A 21,296-nucleotide genomic window follows, 5' to 3' on the forward strand; every position below is an offset into this window, starting at 1 on the left:
CTAAAAGTAATGGCGTGACTGGTGGAACAGTAAAGCCAAATAAGAGACAGTTATCTTCCGACAACGCAGTCTTCATGACTAAGACCAGTAACACTGAAGACTCTGAGACTCACAGCAGTAATTTCTCCTTTCAGAGCGTTATTGCTGCAGATGGAGTGAAGCCAAGAAGTAAGCACATTACTAAGGTACCAACAACGTTCAATATTGTTCATTTCTATTAACTGTTTCTCTTTTGCAGCATTTGGAAATGCATTTTCTAGTTTTGTTACTTTTTGTTTAATTTTTTCTTGTAGGTTGTTACCTTTGGTTTAAAGGGAAAGATGTTGTAGTGTGTGATCTTAATGCTGCAGTTTGCATTTCATTACCATTATTTACTTATCCTGGAAAATCTCCAGGGTGTAGGAGATTTGTTGTTCCAGAGTTCATTTTTCAGCTTCTGGGCAGTTGTCGCTCTGTGGCGATCTGTGGTCCTGTTTCTCTGCTCTTCTTGTAGCAGCTCCTATCAGAGCTTCATCCTCCCGCCAACGATAATAAGATGCCAGGCATCACACAACACAGACTATGTTGGGTTAAGTCCATCTGCTCTGCGCAGTTAGAGCAAAGATAAAGTTCTCCGGACCCATCAGGCTGTGAGTGTAACCTAAGGGCCTAAGATGAAATGTAGAGCTTACCTCCTTCCTGAGTGGCTCCAGTCTGCTGTGTGCAGACCCTATAGCTGGCAGCACACTGGAGTATGTATGTATAAATCAGATTATGTTGGAAGTAATCTGCAATATAGTGGCAGGCAGCACCCTGCCATAGAGTAGGATTTTTCATAGTATTTTATTTCCTGACACATTAATGGAGATTGTCTTTTAACAGGCAGAAGAACAAGACTGAGGAGGGATTTAAGCGGGAACTCCCCAGTCCAGGTAGACTTTACCTGCTACTGCAGGCTTGCGTAAGCTGCTGCTGCTTTTTGTTGTTTTATCATTTTAAAACTCACTTCACGCGCACTTGCACCGCGCTGCTCGACTTAGGACGCAGTCGCTTATTTGCGCATTGGGGACATCTTCTGGGGTCATAGCTAGTTTAGCTCTTACCTGCACTATAATTGTACCGCCACTCGCACTTTGCGGGACCTAGGACTTCTTGGAGACCGCATCGCGGTATTTTGGGTGCCATCTTGAGTGTGGGTAGCCAGGAGGTGCCGAATAACGGGCGCCATCTTGGGTGTGGAGCCATAGATCTGCCTCGCAGGACTCCCGCGCTCTGAGGAGGGATTTAAGCGGGAACTCCCCAGTCCAGGTAGACTTTACCTGCTACTGCACGCTTGCGTAAGCTGCTGCTGCTTTTTGTTGTATTATCATTTTAAAACTCACTTCAAGCGCACTTGCACTGCGCTGCTCGACTTAGGACGCAGTCGCTTATTTGCGCATTGGGGACATCTTCTGGGGTTATAGCTAGTGTAGCTCTTACCTGCACTATAATTGTACCGCCACTCGCACTTTGCGGGACCTAGGACTTCTTGGAGACCGCATCGCGGTATTTTGGGCGCCTTCTTGGGTGTGGGTAGCCAGGAGGTGCCGAATAACGGGCGCCATCCTGGGTGTGGGGCCAGAAATGTTATGTTATGTTATGTTATGATGGTGATTTATATAGCGCACGGCTACTCGGGCAGAGTGTCCCGGCGCTGTACAGATCTGTAGAGGGAGTCAGAGCAAAAACCAAACACACTAAAGGCTGAAAAGCCAGGTCTTAAGGCTTTTCCTGAAAGACAAGAGATTGTCAGTTTTTCTCAGTGAAAGGGGGAGCTTATTCCAAAGCTGCGGGGCACAAGCTCTGTAAGAGCGACCACCAATGCGTGCGTGCTTTACAGCTGGGACGACAGCTAAGGCTTGAGTGGCTGAACGTAAGGATCTAGCAGGATGATAGAACTGAACATGTTTCCTAAGGTAGACTGCACCCGTACCATGCAAGGATTTAAAAGTCAAGGTCAGAGCCTTGAAGATGATACGCTTCCTCACCGGGAGCCAGTGCAGTGAATCAAGGAGGGTCGAGGTATGGGACCTGCGGCTCAGGCCAAAAATGGCCCTCGCGGCAGAGTTCTGTACAGTCTGTAAGCGAGCTAGGAGGTACTCTGGGAGACCTAAATAGAGCACATTGGCGTAGTCGAGCCTAGATCCAATCATTGCTTGTACAGTAATTCTCCTATGAACCTGCGACAATAGAGGGAGACATTTCCTGAGTGTTCGCAGTAGGCCAAAACATTGGCTGACTAGGGAAAGGATCTCGGGTTTAAAGGTGAGACCATTGTCAAATTTGACACCCATATTCTTGGCGACCGCAGTAGGGGAAGAAGGAGGATGCATATCTGCCGGCCACCAGGATTTCCATTGGGTATCAGGAGAACAGCCAAAAAATAGGATTTCAGACTTGTCTGAATTACATTTGAGCTGGTTCTGCTGAAACCAGGAGAAGACCGCCTCCAGGCAGCTTTGGATGGAGTCACCTGCAAAATAGGAGTTCTTATCGCAGGTGAAGAGCAGCTGCGTATCGTCAGCGTAGGACACAATACGCGCGCCATAGGTCTCCACTAGTTCAGCCAATCAATCAATCAATCAATCAATCAATCAAGACATTTATAGAGCGCACTACTCACCCGTAGGGTCTCAAGGCGCTAGGAGGGGGGGGTGCAGTTACTGCTCGAACAGCCAGGTCTTGAGCTTCTTCCTGAAGGAGAGGTGGTCTTGGGTCAGGCGCAGGTTGGTCGGGAGGGAGTTCCAGGTCTTGGCGGCCAGGTAGGAGAAAGACCTTCCTCCTGTTGTCGCTCTTCGGATGCGGGGGACGGCGGCGAGGGCGTGGCTGGTTGATCTGAGGTGGCGCTTGGGAGCGTAGAAGTTGATTCGGTTGTTGAGGTAGCTCGGGCCTTGGTCGTGTAGGGCTTTTTGTGCGTGGGTGAGGAGACGGAAGGTGATTCTTTTGTTGACGGGGAGCCAGTGCAGGTCTCTCAGGTGTCCGGAGATGTGGCTGTTTCGTGGGATGTCGAGGATGAGTCTGGCTGAGGCGTTCTGGATCCGCTGGAGTCTCTTCTGGAGCTTGGCGGTGGTTCTGGCGTAGAGGGCGTTGACGTAGTCCAGTCGGCTGGTGACGAGGGCCTGGGTGACAGTCTTCCTGGTCTCGGTGGGGATCCACCAGAAGATCTTCCGTAGCATGCGCAGGATGTTGAAGCATGACGAGGAGACGGCGTTGACTTGTCTGGTCATGGAGAGGGAGGAGTCCAGGATGAAGCCCAGGTTGCGTGCGTGGTCTGTCGGTTTGGGTGCGGTGCCCAGGGCGGGGGGCCACCAGGAGTCGTCCCAGGCGGAGGGCGAGGAGCCCAGGATGAGGACCTCCGTCTTGTCTGAGTTCAGTTTCAGGCGGCTGGTCGTCATCCACTCGGCTACATCTCTCATCCCTTCGTGCAGGTTGGCTCTGGCGGCGGCGGGGTCGTTGGTCAGGGAGAGGATCAGCTGGGTGTTGTCGGCGTAGGAGATTATGTTGAGGTTGTGTTGGCGTGCGATGGCCGCGAGGGGGCTCATGTAGACGTTGAAGAGGGTGGGACTCAATGAGGATCCTTGAGGGACGCCGCAGATGACTTCGGTGGCCTCTGACTTGTACGGTGGTAGGCGGACTCTCTGTGTTCTTCCGTCAAGGAAGGAGGTGATCCATTCCAGTGCCTTCTCCTGGATTCCGATGTTGCCGAGGCGCTGCACTAGGGTGCGGTGGCAGACAGTGTCGAATGCCGCGGAGAGGTCCAGGAGGATGAGGGCCGCTGTTTCTCCGTTGTCCATCAGGGCTCGGATGTCATCGGTGGCGGCGATGAGGGCGGTCTCGGTGCTGTGGTTGGCTCGGAAGCCAGACTGTGAGGGGTCGAGGGATCCATTCGTCTCGAGGAAGGCGGCCAGCTGTTTGTTGACGGTCTTTTCGATGACTTTGGCCGGGAACGGGAGGAGCGAGATGGGACGGTAATTCTTGAGTTCGGTGGGGTCCGCTGTAGGTTTCTTGAGTAGAGCGCTGAGTTCGGCGTGCTTCCAGCTCTCAGGGAAGGTGGCGGTGTCGAAGGAGGTGTTGATGATGTCCCGCAGGTGGGGTGCGATGACAACGTCGGCCTTGTTGAAGACGCGGTGAGGGCAGGGGTCGGTCGGAGATCCGGAGTGGACGGAGTTCATAGTGCGGACGGTGTCTTCGGTGCTGATCGGAGTCCAGGCGCGGAGGGTGGTGGTGGGTGGCGTTGCTGCGGTTGTGGCGTGCGTCGGTTGGATGCTGAAGCTGTTGTGTATGTCCGCGATCTTGTTGTGGAAGTAGGAGGCGAGGGAGTTGCAGAGGTCTTGCGATGGGGTGATGTCGCCAAAGGGGAGAGGTAAATGTTAAATAAGGTGGGACTAAGAACTGATCCCTGTGGCACTCCCACATCAAGTGATGGAACTATTGCTGAAAAAGGTGGTGACCAGATCATTTGTTGGCGCTCGGTGAGGAAGGACTTAAGCCAATTGAACACCGTCCCTCTGATTCCGATCTCATGGAGTCTAAAAAGGAGCCGGTTGTGAGGGACGGTGTCAAAGGCCGCTGAGAGATCGAGTAATACCAGCATTGCCTTCCCTCCGCGATCTGTCACTTCCTTAATAGACTCAGTTACCTCCAACAGTGCAGTTTCTGTACTAAGGTTGGAGCGAAAACCTGACTGCGTCTGATGCAGAATGTCATGAGCTTCTAAAAATTTTGACAGGTGGAATGCACATGTTTTTCTGCGAGTTTGGCAAGGGCAGGAAGCAGAGATATTGGCCTAAAGTTCGAGTGTTCTAGGGGGTTCAAATTAGTTTTTTTTATTAGAGGGATGACATGACCTTTTTCCAGGCCTTCAGGACCTCACCAGAGGAGAAGGAGGCATTAAGAAGAGGGTTGATCAAAGGATTAAGAACATGGGACATTTTAGAAAGGATTTTAGCGGGACAGGGATTTCAGTTTTTGTAACAAAGCAAGCGAAGCCTCCGACGACAGGGGTGGAAAATCTGAAAGAATATGGGTGTCCTGTGAAATGTTCATAGCAGATGAAAGGGAACCAAGATCTGAGGCAGAGGCAATAGGCGGAAAAGATGCCTGGATGTTAAGAATTTTATTGAAGAAAAAGCTGGCCAGCTGATTGACCCAGGATTCGGAGGGAGAGAATTTAGGGCTAGAAGCAAGGGGGGAAGTGAATTCCCTGACGAGTTTAAATATTTTCTTACTGATGTTGCAAGCTGAGTCAATTCTTTTAGCGAAGAAAACTTTCTTCGCCATTGTGATTGCTTTATGATAGGTCTTAGTAAGATTTTTAAATCTTATTTTCAGGAGGGCATCATAGTTTTTCCGCCACAATCGTTCGGCTTTCATGCAGCTTTTCCTAATCTCGTGAAGTTCGGTGGTAAACCAAGGGGCTGAAGTACATTGAGATGTTTTAGATCTGGCAGGAATGGGCGCTAGTTCATCAAAACGTTGAGCGAGCCAGGACTGCAAACTAGAGAGATCCTGCTCAAGATTGCCGGTCAATTGACAAGGATGGAATGCCAATGACTGCTCCAGCATATCGGTGGTAACACGGTGGAAAGGACGGAAAACCGTAGGTTGAGTGCCATTTTCAGTACAGGCGGATTTAGAAAGACCCACGATATCAAAGTTTAACAGGCAATGGTCTGACCAAACCACAGGAAGTGGTGGATAAGATTGAATAGGCATGGAAGAAAAAACTTGCTCTAACAGATGACCTTTATTATGGGTTGCTTCAGAAAAATAAGGTAGGAGATCAAACATGCTAGTAACATCACTTAATTTAACAGAGTCGACAGACTCAGGTTCGTCCATATGGATGTTGAAATCCCCAAGAAGAAAAAGATGCTTATATTTCATTGCAAGAGGGGATAAGGCCTGATGGAGTTTATCACAGAAAGGGCACAGGTTGCCAGGTGCTCGATAGACCAATAAACCGGCACAGGAGTGATGCGGGGAAAAGGATAGGCAGAAGCCAAGCGATTCAACCCCAGGAATGGTGTCAATTTCAAGCACTGAGCAGGTATATCGCTTGTCTACCACTATCGCCACTCCTACTCCTCTTCCTAACTCTCGGTCTTTCCTCACAATATAGTAGTCAGGGGGGAGGGCAGTGGAAATGTCGGGACTGGGGGAATCACATAGCCAGGTCTCCGTAAGAAAGAGACATGACGGCTTCCGTTCTGAGAGTAAGTTGAAGAGGTCAAGGGCGTGCTTGCCAAGTGATCGAGTATTTAAAAGCATGCATGGGTGCAAATGGGCCTTCGCAGTGGTCTCCCCAGCAGTATTATTTAAGCCGGAAATGCCAGACATACGAGAGCTTGACAGCAGCACCACTGGTTCAGCAAAGGAATTCCCTGTTGCATTTGGTACTCCATTAAGGTGTCGGGAGATTTAAGCGCCTTCCCTGGTGTGGCATAAAGACCGATTGATCAGGATGATCCACTGTTGAAATTACTGTCCGCAGGCAGATCGCCAGGGCCTACGCAAGGACCTTAGTCTCAAAATTAGGCAGGGAGATAGGTATAGAAGACCCACACTCAGTTGCTGGTTCGTCCATTTTTGGGATGACCACCGCCTCAGACGTTCTTTGGTCCTCTTATTTTCAGGCAGTCTGAAACCTCCTCTGGAGGCACTCCTTGATTTTATCCATCATGCTTTTATATAATTCTAAGGGGAGCTCATTGGACCCCGTCGCTTGCCCTGTTTGCAAGGTTCCTATTGTCTTATTTATTAGTCTACTGTCAGGTCTTTGTCTAGTGCGTCTCAGTCCTCATTCGTGAACATTGGCAGGGTCAGGTCTTTCAGGAAGTCTCTCCCAGTATTTCCGTCCCCTTGTTGTCTGTGTCCTCAAGGATCCAGTTCTGTCCTTTGTCTTGTCTCTCTAACCATGTAAGCAACTCATTGGCTTTATCCCCCACATCATAGAGACAATGCTGGGTAGCCAGCGCATGAGTGCCCGCTATTTTCCATTACTGCTCTCAATGTGTGCTGCTTCAGTTGATGGTGTAATGGGAGAGAAACTGATTCCCCACTTGCCAGGCGTGCCTCCCGGAAAACATATTCCCTGTTCTGAGCCTCGCACTTCAATTTACGTTCCTTTGGCATTCCCCCAATCACTGCCTTGAATTCATCCTATAGCACACAAGCTGATTCAACAGGCAGCCCGTTCTCCTTAAAATAGAAGTCTGCTCCATCTCTCATACGAGCTTTGAACGTCTTGTCTTATAAATATCATGGATCAACCCTTGGGGGTAGCATGAAGTCCACAACCGGACCATCGAGTTGCACCACCACCAGCGAATGGTCTGAGATTCCCCCTGCTATGTGTGTAGCGGCACTATAATCAACTTTATGGACAGTCTGGGTGAAAAGATAGTGCAGGCATTCCAGACTACCATGTGCAGCAGACCGGTGCCTCCGGTTCTGATACCCCCTTCCCTCTAGGGGCATTTAGGAGTATAATGAATATAGTATAGGTGCAGTTCTGTCACTCCAGTCACCCCAATGCATTTATGCTCTGTCGTAAGCGTCTAATCCTTCCACCGGATGAGTCAGTCTTGTCTGGGTCTCTTTCCTGTTTCCCGGCACTTGAATGGCACGCGCAAACACTCGAGAGAGCAGAGACCCACCGGCAGGCTTTTGTGGAGTGCTTTTGTCCTGGAGGTAGTGCTGCATTCAGTAGGGCACCCACTCTGTTTTTTCTTTGCAGTTGCCTGAAGATCAGCAGTCCCAAGGTAGCAGTCACACCTGGCCTGTCGGTAAGTGCAGCTCCTCTGGAGGCCCGACCGTCAGCAATTGAGCCCACACTGTGGTCGGCTGGACCACAGGCGTAAGCTCAGACAGGGTGTTCGACACTGGCGTAAGTGTAGTCCCTCATGGGCCTCTGACACAGAATAGTCTGGAATTCAGCCACTAAAAGCCCAACTCAGGCTTTCCAGGAAGCCAGTAGATTCAGACCCTGTTGTGTTAGGAATTTGGCAAATGCAACCTTGAACGGGCGGGTTGGCAGCACACAATCGTCCAACTGGGCCTCAACAATCACGTTGTCGTAGCGTATTATTTTCTGCGCTGAACTGTTGGGAGAGACTTGGGGGTGGAGGTGGGGGGTGTCCCTTAGACTAGCACTCTCACATTGCATTTATCCTTCGCACACCAACGCCCTAAACACGCACTTGATGTTAGCTCAAAGTTTGGGCACATGTATAGAAATGGAGCATTACATGGGTGTGTCAGTAGGACGCAACTCCACTGACCATGATGCAAAGATCACATCAGGCTATTGATCCTTACAACAGGGTGCATTGCCACCACCGCTCTAGCTGTTAAACCCATGACAGTCCTCTGCCTTAAATAAGGGCACAATTGGTGTGACCCTCCAGGTCACAGGACCGGTCCAAGACCTCTCATAGTCCCTTGTTAGAAGTTGCACAGTGCTGGAGTGGCAGAAAAATCTCATGTAATTGTTTTGTTTTTTTTACTTTGTAGTGGATTTACCCCAGTAACGTCCAGTTACAAGTTTGACGCCATGGACTGGGCAGTTGCCACGAGGAACAGATTCTTCTGCCTGTCAAACCACATGCCATTCACTATTTCATAGTGTTTTTCTGCTTTTATTTACCACTTTTTTAAGCAGGTGGTAGATATATGCATGTGGTTGGTTGGGGGGAGATAGGTGAAGCAAGGGAGGGAAGGGGAAAGCATTTTCTAACAGAGGGAGTAAGGTACATTTTATTTGCATGATTAACAAAAATCTTACGATTACTGCATTCTTAAAGGAAACACACCAATTTAAATACAGACCAACAATTTTAAAATTTCAAAAAATCCAAATTAGTTTTCTTAAATAACACAAACACAATTTATAGACATTACATCGGACCGTCATCTTTCCAGGACTTAATATCAATTGTGTCAATTAATATTTCTGTAATTTATGTGTGATGTCATAAAAATAGTCCTAAATGTTGTCCTTAATTATCTTAGACTTCCAGATTTCCTGTGGGCAACTCACAAGTATCCAACTTCTTTTTAACAAGTATTAAAAATGTAGTAAAATTGGCGTTCATTTTAATACCCGACGGTCTAAAAAAAACTACCATGGCATGTCTGCAGGTACGAACAACTCTGCCAATGAAGCAGTTTTTCAAATATTGTTTTCTTTCTGCCATCATTACTACACATATACAACAAAATGCAAAATACTTTCGTCCCATAGGTTGCATAGGCTGCACATAGTCGGCTTAGATGTTCTCAACCAGGGCACTAAATATTTTAAGCCAGGTAAGTTGCCGAATTGTGCTTTCATAAAGGTGTTTTTGGTTTGTAGAGACCATGGTATTTCTAAATATGGTTGGACCTTAAGACTTGTATATTCCTGGACCAACATCCATGCGTGGGATCTCTTAATAAACAGTTCTTTGTCTTTTAAAAGTGACATTTTTTTTTCCCCCAAAAACCTTTATTAAGGAATATCAACATGGCAGACACAATACACCGTGCAGAACCGCCGCGCGCGGTAGCAAGATAAATTACAGTACAGACATTGAGTTGCAATTGGGTTACGTTTACAGCAATTCAGTAAAACCAGGAATGTCAAAGTCACAGAACCACAGTCCAGGGCTACAGCCTCCCAAGGAGAAGCACGCATAGAAGCACAATAACAGATGAAAGTCTAAAGCAGCAGGGGTGCAGATGGGGAGGTGGGAGCATTCACTAACCAACACCGGCGGCCGCCGTCGACCCAGGGCCGGCGGGGAGCACGGTAGAGGTAGCGCCACTGGGGTGGGAGCGGGAAAGGAGATAGACGACCAGGGGGGCCCAAATGTCGACAGGGCGGGACCTGGCAGGCATTAAATCCCAAAACTCAGAGAGGAGTCTGGCATCGAGAGACATCCTCCAACCAACTCTCGACCCTAGGAGTAGGCTGCCGACCCCAACACATGGCCACCCTACGTCTGGCGAGGACCAAAAGCATCGAAATCAGGCTGCGGGAAGCATCAGGGCAAAACTTAACAAAGCCAAGAAGGCACATGGGAGGGTCTGGGCGCACTGCAGTACCGGTGATGTCAGAAATGGTGGAGCACACCGCCTGCCAGAACTCCGAGACCTTGGGGCAGAGCCAAGCTAAATGGGCAAAGTCTGCGGCGAGAGCAGCGCAACGCATACAAGTATCTCCAGGGGTGAGCACGAACCGGTGGAGCAGCACTGGGGTGCGGTACAGTCTGTGCAAGTACTTGAAGTGGATCAGGTGGAGCCGGTAATTCGGGGACAACTTTTTAGTGTGATTACAACCAGTCGGCCTCCAAAATGTCAATTCCATGGGGTGGGTTGAGTCCAGAAATGCAAGAAGCTGGCCTGGGCACATAAGGCGTAGAACCGAAAGTCAGGCGCACCCATCCCACCGGCAGACATAGGGAGGGTGAGGATATCGTAGGCCACCCTGGGTTGTTCACCTGCCCAAATAAGCGAAATGACTAGAGAGCGAAGTTTGTGAAAGAAATGAGAGGTGTGGGGGATAGGTATGTTCAAGAAGAGATAGAGGAATTTAGACAGGACCACCATTTTTGCTATGGCGATACGGCCAGCCAAGGATAGCGGCAGTCGGCTCCACAAAGGGATTCTCGATTCAAGCCAATCAACAGCACGCCTTAAATTCGACCACCACAATTCATCCAAATCCCTACTTAACCAGATGCCCAAATAGCACGTGGGGCCGGATGCCCACACGAATGGAAAGTCCGGTGTGAAGGGAACAGTAGCATCAGTCTGGGGAAATAGGACCGACTTACTCCTGTTCATCTGGATGCCCGAAAGCCCGCCAAAAGGTACGATTTCCCGAACCAGGGGGCTAAGATTTTTCTGAGGGTGGCGGACATATAGGGTGACGTCATCCGCATACATTGAGACCAGGAGAGAGCTGGAAGGTAAACCAATGCCCCTGTGTGTATGGTGCTGCCGTAGCCTGGCAGCCAGGGACTCCATGGCGATGGCAAAAAGCATGGGCGATAACGGACACCCCTGGCAAGTGCAACAGGCAATGTTGATTGAGTCAGACACCTGACCATTAATGCGGAGACATGCGGAGGGACTGGTGTAAAGGAGTTTGATATTACGCAGAAAGCACTGAAACCCATACGCAGTAGAATGTTGAACAGGAACAGCCACTCCTTTTTTTTAATTTTTTTTTAATTTTTTTATTTTTTATTGGATTTGTGTAGCAGGATAGACAAAAAGGAAAACTTCATAATAAACTTACAAATACATGTCTTAAAATAATTCATTCATTGGATTATATACATTTTCTAATCAACAAAAACATTAAACACCGCTAAATTAATTAAGTCCTGTTAGTTCTCCAATTAGTTACCGGGGCCCATTTCCGTTCGCCCATGACTCGTTTCCTAATACCTTTAGATTCGTATAAACATGCTTCAATATTGTGGATCCCCAACAATCTAGTAAGCCACATTTGAAAAGATGGTGGATTTACATCTTTCCATCCAGCCGAAATCAATATACGAAGAACTGCAACACATATAAACATCAAAGCAACTTCATCTTCCCCTAGTTTTAAGTTTGCATCTACACCAAAAATCATCAATGTCGGGGATAATAGGATGTTGTGGCCAGTTAAGCTTTCCCAGAATCTCCCTATCTCATTTTTAATGGTCTCAAGACATATACAGGAGAAAAACATATGCAGTAAGTCCGCTCGGTCCTCATTACAACGGGGACATTTATCATTTTCAATCAGTCCCCAAGCATATAGTTTTGAAGGGGTATGATACAAATTAAAAACTGTTTTATAATGTTGTGCACGTAGGTTAGATGCTCTTAATACCCGTTTATTCATTACCAAGCAAGGTCTAGATCTACCTCTGGGTCGTTTAATTTGGAAGACCAGTTAGTTTCCATCTTTTCAATATCATCAGAAACGACTTCCAATAAACTGCTATAAATAATTTGGGTCTTATTTCTATCCCTTTCTAGAATCTTGATCAGTGGAAGTTCCTGAGGGGTAAAAGCTCTTGGTCTTAAAGATTGTATAGTACGGGCTAATTGGCCGTATAGAAGCCAATGACTCCTAGGAATGCCATATTTATTCTGGAGTACCCTAAATCCCAAAACCTTGCCTTCTTCCGTAATATCTCCCAGGGTAAAAATTCCCATTCTTTCCCACATCATAAAATTCCTATCGTCTCTCAGCTGAAAGAAGATACTAGAATTACGTAACAGTAAGTGAGGGTTAATTCTTGAAACATGAAAACATTTTAGAACAGTATTCCATGTCTGCCACAAGCTAAACAGAGTTTTTAATCGAGTTTTTTTGTAGAATTTCTGTGTTAATTCCCTCCGAAACAGCCCTGGCGCTCTATCACCCATAAGCATTCTAAAGATTGGGATAGGATTTTCTTCTGATAAGGATCCAGTTCTTACCTGAGCTTTTGACTGTACTAGAATATGCATTTGAAGCAAAAGGCATGACCAATGATACAGCCGCAAATTCGGTAAGGCCATACCCCCCCTATCGTGCGAAAGGGACATATAGTTAGTGGATTGCCTTATCCTGCCATAGTGCCATATAAATCTTATAAATGTGGACTCCAGATTTGTCAGGATTTTTTCTTCAATTAGTAATGAAATTGCTCTAAATAAGTACAATACTCGAGGAAACATTAACATTTTAAGAGCATTAACCCTCCCTATCAGAGAAAGGTGAAGCACATCAATTCTCCTCAATTCCTTATCAATAGCATTTATTAGGGGATGTAATTCTCCTCAACTATTTTTTCCACTGAGGCATGAATCTTAACACCCAAATAAGTTGCGGATTCTACGAATCTATAATCAGACCTGGTTATGTTTTTGGAACAAATAATCTGGGTCTTTGTATCGTTTAGCTGATATCCAGAGTTTAAACCAAAATCTTTTGCCACCTTGATCAGAATAGGTAGTGCCTGTTGCGGATTGGTAGTGATCACAGCTAAGTCATCCGCATACGCCAGGATTTTATTAGAGTACCCATTATGGACAGCTGGTTCAATTCCTGGATTGGCCAAAATCTCCTGAATTAGCGGGTCAATGTACAAGGCAAAGAGAATCGGGAAGCAGGGGCAGCCCTGCCGCGTCCCTCTCCTGATGTTTATTATCCCTGATTTCTCACCATTTACCATCACTCTAGCTCTTGGTTCTACATACATTGCCCGAAGGGCTTCGATAATTTTTGGGCCAAAGCCTCTGCCAGCCAATATATCCCATAGAAAGCTCCAAGTAACACGGTCAAAAGCTTTCTCTGCATCGAGCAGGATCATTGCCATCTCTCTTCCCGCTGCAGCCCGAGCATCAAATAAACTAATGGCTCTAATTACATGGTCCGTCGTTCCACGGCCCGGAACAAAACCGTGTTGCCACGGGGAGACAAGATTACCAATGATCCCACTCAACCGATTAGCTAAAAAATTTTAATATAATTTCGTTTCTGAATTTATTAATGTAATGGGCCGATAGGAACCCGGACTAGTCGCTGGTTTCCCTTTTTTATGGAAAATTATAATAGTCGTTTCTCTCCAAGACATTGGAACTGCGCCAGAGTAAAAAATCCCATTAAATAGGTCCAGTAATAGAGGTGAGATCTCATCTTCTATAGTTTTAAAGACGTCCAGAGGTATACCATCTGGTCCGGAAGCCTTCCCAGAGCTTAGCCCCCGAAGTGCAACAAGAACCTCGTTCATTGTAATATCTTTATCTAGGTCCTCCTTACACATCCTGTCTAATTTGGGGCCTCTGTCACAAAGTTCTCCACCTTCCTTGCTTCCAGGCTTTTCGAATTCATACAGTCTTTGATAAAAAATGTCAAATACTCTACGAATATCCTTCTCTTCCGTATACTCTATGCCTGCTTCTTCAATTTGAGTAATAGTGGTCTTTGTCTTCACTTGCCTTAGTCGGAGGGCTAGGGCCTTACCTGCCTGTTCTCCAGTCTCGTATCTCTTAGATCTTGAAGATTGAAACTCCCTGATAGTCTTCTGTGTTATTTCTTTCTGTAGGTCAGCTTTCACAACCATTAAAGCTTTTAAACTCTCTGCACTGTCTCTCCCCATCATAATGTCCTTCACATGTTGTTCCTCTGCACTCCCTACTTTCAGCATTAAGTTATCAACTTGTTCTCGATCTTTTTTCCTAAGTCTTGCAGAGCAACTTATTGTTTCTCCCCTTAGAGCAGCCTTAAATGTATCCCACACTATATTCCGGGAAGCACTATATCTATTATTATCAAAGAACTCTGTTACACATTTTTTAAGATGTTCAGTAAATCTTTTATCCACTAATAATTTTTTTTCAAAAGACCATGGATTTCTTTTTCTTTTCAAGCTGCTCACCTCGTATGTTATTATTAGTGGGTTGTGGTCCGAGATTACCTTTGGGAGTTTCGTGATATTTACTTTTGACAATTCTGAAGAAGAAATAAGGACATAATCTAATTTTGTGTGTTTCTGGGCAGGATTGGAAAAATATGTGTACCCCGGATATTGTGGTTGTTTAACTAGCCATATATCCTGTAATCCATGAGAATTAATAAGAGCATCAACTGAGCGATAAACCTTAGGTTTCCGTCCAGTATATGGTTTTAGGGTCCCCCAATCTGCCGAGATATTAAAATCGCCGGCAACTATTAACGGGGTGGGCCATCCTACTAATTCTGCCTCTAAAAAGTCAAATATATCAGGATCATCCTGATTTGATCCATAAATTACACAAAGTGTTACACCCAGTTCCATTTCTGCTATTACCCACCTACCATTACCATCCGCCAGTACTTTTTTTGCCTTCCCCAGAGATGTTCGAACCAAAATTGCTACTCCCCTAATTGTAGAGGTCTGAGTTGAACAAGCAACTAGCTCAAAACCCTTCAGATAAAGTAAATTACGCTTAGCCCACGGAAGGGGAGTCTCTTGTATACAAAAAATGTCAATATTCTCGTGTTTAACTAAGTAGGCCAACCTCTGTCTCTTTTTCCAGTCATTCATGCCTCCCACGTTTATAGTACAGATCTTAACATTTGCCATTTAATTGAGTTAAGGTTCCAACATCTAGACCCAGCTTCTTTTTAAATAACCACAGCCAACAATTTTGCATTCCTTTATATAATTGATCGACAATAACAGGTACTGAGTCCCTTACTTTACCACATAACAGCAAAAATACGTTTTGTCTTATCCTACACCACTCTCCATTTTTTCCCTTTCTCCCTCGTCCCTCCCCCCAACCCCCATCACCACTTACCCCGTGCTCCCCCACCCACTCCCCCTTCAGGTGACCCCTGGATCCCCCCCTACCCTCCCGGAAATGCGAGGCACTCAGTCCTAGCTTAGTGTATGATGGAATGCAGTGTAGGCAGTGAGGACAGATTTATAATAAACATCAAGGATTTCTAACTAGTAGCTCCAATTGAGTCTAAAAATTCTTTAGCTTTTATCTCCGAAGAGAAAAACAAAGTCTTCCCGTTATGAATAATTTTTAGTTGAGCCGGATTAACCAGGTATGCCTGCATATTTAAGTCCTGAAATTGTTTTATCATTCCTCTCAGTCGCCAGCGTCTCTCCACTGTAGTGTGGCAAAAATCTGGCCTCACAAAAAACGAAATTCCTTTCACATTACGTTTTGCATTGGGTCTTGCTTTGTCAGAGATGGCTTGTCTTAATATAAAGTTCCCAAAATAAATCAAAATGGCTCTTGGTAAATCTCCTTCCTTAGCACCTCTCCTCAGATTTTGCGGTGTACGATGGACTCTTTGAATTTCACTGGGCCAGTCCCACTCGTTAAGTTCAGGAAATGCCTGTCCGAATAATTTAATCACAAATGTTCTAATATCGGAGCCTTCGGCCCCTTCGGGAATTCCCAGAACTCACAGGTTATTCCTGCTTTGTCGATTTTCCATCTGTTCAAGTTTCCATTGGATATCCACCAATTGTGCATTTTGTTGTTTAGTACTGGAAACAGCCACTGCCACATCAGATTCTACCACTACTATCCGATCTTCCAGGTTAGCCACCCTGTCAATGGTGTTAGAGCATGCCTTTGACAATTTCCGCACTACACCTTGCATCTGTTTCATCGCGGAATGAGCCTTCTGATTATCTCTACGGGTTTCTTCCCGGTGGGCTATAATTTCTTGATGTATGGATTCTAACAACGATATCTGGGTATGTTCGTCATCCATGTTATCCTGGTGAGGGTGGTCGGAGAGAAGCTCCCAACTTAGCTCCCGTCGTGTGGTCTGCAAGCCGTTATTCGATGCTCCAGGTGCTTTCATAGTTGTGGCCGGTTGATCTATCTCAGGGTCACTTTCTGAGTCTAAATATGAGGAGCAGGCCTCGTCTTCCTCCTCAGACCATTCTTGCCCATCTGATGCCGAGAAAAAGGCTTCATTAGAAGCATTTTCTTGACCTTCTTTGCCTTCTCCTGCATCTTCTATAATCCCTTCATCGCCTTTAAGCAGGTCTTCATTGCTCTTGCCACACTGAGGTTTAGCGCGATTACATTTGCCCCGTTCTTCATCTCCTGCGCTTCCCCCCTGCTTATGAGAGATTTCTGCCTCCTGAAAGTCATTCATAAATGGGGGCTCTTTGTCGGGATATTAATAGGTACATATGGTTCATCTACCTTGTCTGTATCCAGAGCCATTCCATTACCCCCTGCAATGGGGTCATCACCTTCTGTACCCCCAGCTGTATTTATATCCATGACAGTCTCTTTCTTAGGAGTATTAGGAGTATTCTCAACCGCTGTAATTCCCCCCGACCCCCTTCTCCTTACCGGACTTTACAAGCATTTCCGCTATTGAGATTGGAGGGGGTCGGGTCCGGGCACCATTCTGCTGCTGTTGCTGCCTTCTCCTGACACGCTCTTCAATCAGAGGAGTACGTGTTATCCCGGGTTCTGTACCATCTTCGGGAAGCGTCTCCTCTCGTAACTTCTTCCGTGCCTGTGCAGCCTTGTTCGAGGCATTCACCTTCGGAGCCATATCACAGGATGTTTTTCGCCGCACGGGGCCGCGGAGTTCCAGCAAGTCACACCAGTTCTGTGCTGCACTTTCGCCTTCGCCTCCACCTTCAGGATTCCTCTGACCACGGCAGGCACGTCGGAAGTTGACCCGCCCTCTGAGCGGAGCTCGCCGTCTCCACCTGGGCTGAAGGTAAGACCAAACCCCCGCCAGGTCCCGTAATAGCCGTAATGCTGAGCCGCGACAAGAGAGAGCAGAGAATACCATCTGCACATCTATCATTACTTTGTATCTGTTTTTGATGCTGCTGACAAATTGAGTGGAAAGGTTTTGCGTAAGTAAAAAGTTCAAATGTATTTCCCACGCCGCAGTGCTACACGTTCAGCATCCTGGCTAGCTTCATGTATAGGAGCTCACAGCCATACGTCCTCACTGCTCTGCTGCTACAGCCGTAACTAAGCGGCCGCCATCTTGCCCCCTGGACCATGCACCAGGAACGGCCACTCCAACGTATCGAACGCCTTGGTGGTGTCGAGTAGTGCGGCCACTGCCGGCAAGTTAGGGTTAGTTTGATGCAGGACAGAGAAAATGGTGCGAAGATTATTTGAGGTTGCCCTACCAGGTATGAAGCCAGATTGATCAGGGAGATTTGGGAAAGATTTTATTATCTATGTTTATTAGGGAAAGAGGACGGTAGGAGTCACGACGGTCGGCAGGTTTGTCAGGGTTAAGGAGCAAATTTATCAATGCTTCGCACAGGGACTGCGGGAATAGCCTGGTGTCGAATGACTCAGTATACATGGCGGCCAGATGCGGTTCCAGGAAGTCAGCGAGCGATTTGTAGAACAAGACAGGCAGGCCATCCAGGCCAGGGGCCTTGTCGCTAGGTAAGCTGTTGATGACTGCCAATATTTCTTCCCTGGAGAATGGCTCATCAAGAAATATTCTATGGTAGTCTTCGAGCCAGACGAGGGCAACGGACTCAAAATATTGGTCGAACTCCTCCAGTGGCAAGGGAGTGCCGGCACAATAGAGGTGAGAGTAAAAGTCGAGAAAACAGGATTTAATATCTACCGGAGAGGTGGTCCTGTCCAGGCTCCATCACTGAGAGCAGGTATATAGGAGGCAGCGCGCGGTGGACGTAGGAGGTTAGCAAGGGTACGTCCCGGGAGATTCCCCTCCCCAAAGCGGCGCGCTCGACCCTCTCTACCAAGGAAGGACAGTTTACGGCCGGCTTCATCTGAGAATTCGGTATGCTTTTGGCAAAGCAGTGCCAGCGTCTCAGGGCTGGGGCACTCCGCCTGGGCGGCATCAAGCCACGAGTATTTCACTTCCATATAAGGCTCGGGAGCAATTTCGCTTTTTTTTTATAACTCTTTTTATTGTAAATAAAAAAAAAACAGGCAAGGCAGAGAAACAATACAGTTAGGTGCCTGTTCAAGGAGGAAGGAAAATGCAATACAACATAATACAAAATCATTAATACGAAAGGGGGGGGGTTAGCAGGGGAGAGACTTAATTCTAATGACATGGAAGCCAAACAAGTCTTGGAATGTCGGATCAGGGAGAAAGAGGGACATCCGGAATCTCCGGAAGAGGGGGGGGGGGGCGTGCATAGCAATTTTGCTTTTATTACTTTTATTAATGAGGTAAAAGTTGGGCCTCCCAAGGAGCTATAAAGTAGGCGAAAAGACCCTTGTAGACTTTTGGCTCTTTATTTCATCTCCATTTTATGGTTTTAAATAGATAATTTCTCGTCAAACAGTACCCCAAGATATTTATAACATTGAACTTTTTCTAGCTCTTGCTTTTGGTGGTACCATTTGTATTGACTGCCCTTCCGATTCTTGGTACTGACTTCCATTACTTATGTTTTTGTTTCGTTTATTGTCATTTTGTTCTCAATTGAATACATTGATGTTTTGTTTATTAATCGCTGCCGTACTATCCTTGTTTGGCTTAGCAGGACGATGTCATCAGTGTATAATAAGTTTGATATTTGTTTCTCAGCCAGCTTTGGTGAGTATGCTAACTCATTTTTAATTGCAAGAGTAAAGTCTGATAAAAATAGATTAAATAAATATGGAGCTAAAACACACCCTTGCTTTAGGCCTTGAGTTTTTTTAATTTTCCTCGAAAGCTTTGAGCCATTCCCTAGACGGACTCTTGTCCAGGTATCAGTATATAACAATTGTATTGCATTTAAAAGGCTGGAGCTAGTGCCATAACGATCCAGTTTCCTCCATAAAATCTGCCTATTTTTGCAGTCAAAGGCAGCTTTAAAATCAACGAAACATAAATATAATGGCTGTTTTTTTGTTTTATATTTTTCCATTAAAATTCCCAGTGTTAACACATTTGTTGTTGTACCTTGACTGTGTACAAAACCTGATTGGTTCGGTGGAATTAAATGGTTTTCATTAGCCCAATCAATTAACTCCTTAAGTAGAACAGATGCAGCTAATTTAGCTTTGATATCTTGGAGCGTAATTAATCTGTAATTGGAAGGGAGGGACCAGTCCCGACTTTTATATATAGTAGAAATTATAGATCCCTTCCATGCCTCGGGGACTGTTCTTGGTTGGAGAGCATGATTAAATACTGCTGTTCGATAGCTCGACCAATTTGATGCTTTCTCCTTATACAACACAGCGGGAATCCCATGTGGGCCTGGGGCACCATTGGGTCTCTGATTCTTTATTAATTTACATACTTGGTTTTCTGTTATCTCTATTGAGTTATTATTCTTTTCTCCTCCTATTCTATTTATAGCCCAATCAGTAGAATTCACAGCCATGTTGGAGTAGGATTCAAATGCATATCTATGAACGATACCCATTCAGATTCAGTTACTGTTGATGAAGTAGATTTCCTACAAGATCTACTCAGTTTGTTTAATAGAATCCAGAAGCCTTTTGAATTACTCAATTTTGCAAGCATATAGAGCTTTTGCCCACAACTATTGCTTTTCTTGCATTTTGTCCTTCCAGGTCATTTTCCTTACTCCTGTATTTATCTTTTTGAGTTTTACTCTGTAAATTAAATTAACTTCAAACTTTTTGATCAATCTCAGGATTCTGTTACGTCCTTTTTTTAATTGATGGCTTTCAAACGAAATTTTCACCAATGAACATGCTGCTTTTTTCCTCCACTGACATTTATTAGCATATTATTGAGATTGTGGTAATTATTTGCTTTGTGAAGAGAGACCATTTTTCGACAGCATTCGAATAATCTCCTTCGAAGAGAAAATCCACAATTGCTTGCGCAGTGTTTGTAATAGAATCTTTGGTGTTATCTGACCAATAAAGTTTCTTATAATTTACTGTCGTTATTTCTCCCGGAAGTGTCGTATTGTTTTCAAATCTTAGGCCATTTAGGTTTAACTCAATTATTTGTTGAACTCCATAGGGTAGATGTATCCTTTGTGAGCTTAATAAAATGTGGAAAATTCTACAAATCCTCACTCCTACATCCAAGAACTCTCAGGCTACCATTCTACACTCTGCTCTTTCTGAAAAACAGCTCAGCATATTCAAAATTCTGCATTGATTTGGCTTGTAAATTATATTTTTGGAAATGTACATGTATTAACAATTTAATTTCAATACTATAGGTGATTGAAATTACGAACAAAGAAAGCAAGATTTAGCACTAATCAACTGAATGTCAGTGCCATAAGAAGGATTATTTTGAAAAATTGAAGGACATCCAGCATTCTACGTTTAAATAATTTCCAAAAATCTAAGTGTGGCGAGGAAAGTACTATACCTGTAAGTGAAGTCTCTAATTTTGCATTTCATTAAACCAGAGCATAGCCATATCTGTGCACGCAGCATCAGAAATAATGTAGAAAGACCGCTTCAGCATCCTCATCTGAAATACTATCAGAAAGACAAATTGCCTCAGCATGACAGAATAACGTTCATCTAAAGCATCATGTAATTCTAGAGAAGAAGCACGCACTGCATAAAAGAAAGTTACAACTAAAGGTTTCTTCTGGATACCATCAAAGAAAAGACGCTGAAAGAAGACTCCGAAGCTGACACGTTAACAACCAAAAGATTGGAAAATCACCTTTGTTCAACAACCGTTTTTAACCAGTTATGCAAGTTTGAGACTATTTGCCTTGGGATATAACACCTTGACCCACTCTGTTCACTCTTGCGAAAACCTTAACAATTCAAAACTTTATTGTGTTAATGACCATCTCAGATTGTTTCCTTTTTATTGTGTACTGTTCTGT

At 45.5% G+C, this 21,296-nt stretch overlaps 1 protein-coding gene across 1 annotated transcript in view; it reads left to right on the plus strand.

Annotated features, from left to right (window-relative positions):
• The window catches only part of LOC144805753 (uncharacterized), a 385,948-nt gene that overhangs the window by 359,435 nt on the left and 5,217 nt on the right, over positions 1–21,296 (plus strand). The gene's annotated exons all lie outside the window — the stretch shown is intronic.

The sequence above is a fragment of the Lissotriton helveticus genome, assembly GCF_964261635.1.
Source record: "Lissotriton helveticus chromosome 1_1 unlocalized genomic scaffold, aLisHel1.1 SUPER_1_unloc_22, whole genome shotgun sequence".
Classification (NCBI taxonomy): Eukaryota; Metazoa; Chordata; class Amphibia; order Caudata; family Salamandridae; genus Lissotriton; species Lissotriton helveticus.